Here is a 2,832-nt window from a genome sequence, read left to right as displayed (position 1 = left end):
TGTTTTCATTACTGTAGCTCTGTAATAGAGTTTGAAGTCAGGGATGGTAATGCCTCCAGACAATCCTTTATTGTATAGGATTGTTTTGGCTATCCTGGGTTTTTTGTTTTTCCATATAAAGTTGATTATTGACCTCTCCAGATCTGTGAAGAATTTTGATGGGATCTTGATGGGGATTGCATTGAATCTATAAATTGCCTTTGGTAGAATTGCCATTTTTACTATGTTGATCCTCCCAATCCAAGAGCAAGGGATGTCCATCCATTTTTTGGTATCCTCCTCAATTTCTTTCTTCAATGCCTTAAAGTTCTTATCAAATAGATCTTTCACTTCCTTGGTTAGATTTACCCCAAGATATTTTATGCTGTTTGTGGCTATCGTGAATGGAGAAGTTTCTCTGATTTCCCTCTCTGCTTCCATATCCTTTGTGTATAAGAGGGCGACTGATTTTTTGGAGTTGATCTTGTATCCTGCCACATTACTAAAGCTGTTAATCAGCTGTAAAAGTTCTTTGGTGGAGTTTTGGGGTCGCTTATGTACACTATCATATCATCTGCGAATAACAAAAGTTTAACTTCTTCCTTTCCAATTCGAATCCCCTTGATCCCATTATGTTGTCTTATTGCTATTGCTAGAACTTCCAGCACTATATTGAAGAGGTATGGTGAAAGTGGACAGCCTTGTCGTGTTCCTGAGTTAAGCGGGATGGCTTTGAGTTTCTCTCCGTTTAATTTGATGTTAGCTGTCGGTTTGCTGTATATAGCTTTTATTATATTTAGGTATGACCCTTGTATCCCTAATCTCTCCAAGACTTTTAACATAAATGGATGTTGAATTTTGTCAAATGCTTTTTCAGCATCTAATGAAATGATCATATGGTTTTTTTCTTTCAGTTTGTTTATATGCTGGATTACATTGATAGATTTTCGTATGTTGAACCAGCCCTGCATCTCAGGAATGAAGCCTACTTGATCATAATGTATAATTTTTCAGATGTGTTCTTGGATTCGGTTTGCCAGTATTTTGTTGAGGATTTTTGCGTCGATATTCATGAGTGAGATCGGCCTGTAATTCTCTTTCCTGGTTGGGTCTTTGTGTGGTTTTGGTATCAGAGTAACTGTAGCTTCATAAAAGGAATTTGGTAGTGACCCTTCTGTTTCTATATTGTGGAATACATTGAGGAGAATAGGAATTAGGTCTTCTTGGAAGTTCTGGTAGAATTCCGCATTGAACCCATCTGGCCCTGGGCTTTTTTTGGTAGGTAGGTTTTTGATAACAGCTTCTAATTCTTCGCGACTTACAGGTCTGTTTAGATTGTTCACCTGGTCCTGGTTTAATTTTGGTAAATGGTATTTATCTAAAAAAGTGTCCATTTCTTTTACATTTTCCAGTTTAGTGGCATACAGGCTTTTGTAGTAAGATCTAATGACTCTCTGAATTTCCTCTGTGTTTGTGGTTATGTCCCCCTTTTCATTCCTGATCTTATTAATTTGCGTGTTCTCTCTCTGCCGTTTGATTAGTTTGGATAGGGGTTTATCAATCTTGTTGATTTTCTCCAGGAACCAGCTTTTTGTTTCATTGATTCTTTGGACTGTTTTCTGTGTTTCTATTTTGTTGATTTCAGCCCTCAGTTTGATTATTTCCAATCTTCTACTCCTCCTAGGTGAGTCTGCTTCTTTTTTTCTAGAGCTTTCAGGTGGGCTGTTAAGTCTTCAATATGTGCTTTCTCTGTTTTCTTTAAGTGGGCACTTAGTGCGATGAACTTTCCTCTTAGCACTGCTTTCATAGTGTCCCATAGGTTTGAGTATGTTGTTTCTTTATTTTCATTGAATTCAAGGAAGACTTTAATTTCTTTCTTTATTTCTTCCTTAATCCAGGTATGGTTCAGTAGTTGACTGTTCAGTTTCCATGAGTTTGTAGGCTTTCTGGGGGTAGCATTGTTGTTGAATTCTAACTTTAATCCATGGTGATCTGATAAGACGCAGGTGGTTACTAAAATTTTTTTGTAACTGTGTAAGTTAGCTTTGCTACCGAGTATGTGGTCAATTTTCGAGAAGGTTCCATGAGCTGCAGAGAAGAAGGTATATTCTTTCCTGTTCGGGTGGAATAATCTATAGATGTCTGTTAAGTCCATTTGCTTCATTACCTCCATTAATTCTCTAATTTCTCTGTTAGGTTTCTGTTTGATTGACCTGTCCATTGGTGAGAGAGGAGTGTTGAAGTCTCCTACTATTAGTGTGTGTGGTTTGATGGCTGCCTTGAGTTTTAGTAATGTTTCTTTTACATACGTGGGTGCTTTTATATTAGGGGCGTAGATATTCAGAATTGAGACTTCATCCTGATGAATTGTTCCTGTTATGAGTATAAAATGTCCCTCTCCATCTCTTCTGATTGATTTAAGTTTGAAGTCCACTTTGTTAGAAATTAGTATGGCCACACCTGCTTGTTTCTTAGGTCCATTTGCTTGATAGGCCTTTTCCCAGCCCTTTACTCTGAGTAGGTGCCTGTCTTTGTGGTTGAGGTGTGTTTCTTGTAGACAGCAGAATGTTGGATCCTGTTTTCGAATCCAATCCCTTAGTCTGTGCCTTTTTATAGGTGAGTTGAGCCCATTGACATTAAGTGATATTAATGACCAGTGGTTGTTAACTCTGGTCACTTTTTTAGTAGTAGGGTTTGTGTGTTTCCCTTCTTTGAGATGCGCTGGTGAGAGGTCTCTAGATGACTGAGTTATTGTGGCATTGTTGGACTCCTTGGTTAGTGATTTTCCTTCTATAATTTTCTGTAAGGCTGGATTTGTGGCTACGTATTGTTTAAATTTGTTTTTATCCTGGA

Source organism: Microtus pennsylvanicus (genome assembly GCF_037038515.1).
Source record: "Microtus pennsylvanicus isolate mMicPen1 chromosome Y unlocalized genomic scaffold, mMicPen1.hap1 SUPER_Y_unloc_3, whole genome shotgun sequence".
NCBI classification, from domain to species: Eukaryota; Metazoa; Chordata; class Mammalia; order Rodentia; family Cricetidae; genus Microtus; species Microtus pennsylvanicus.
The sequence above is the reverse complement of the archived record's forward strand: the minus strand, read 5'-3'. Positions refer to the sequence as shown.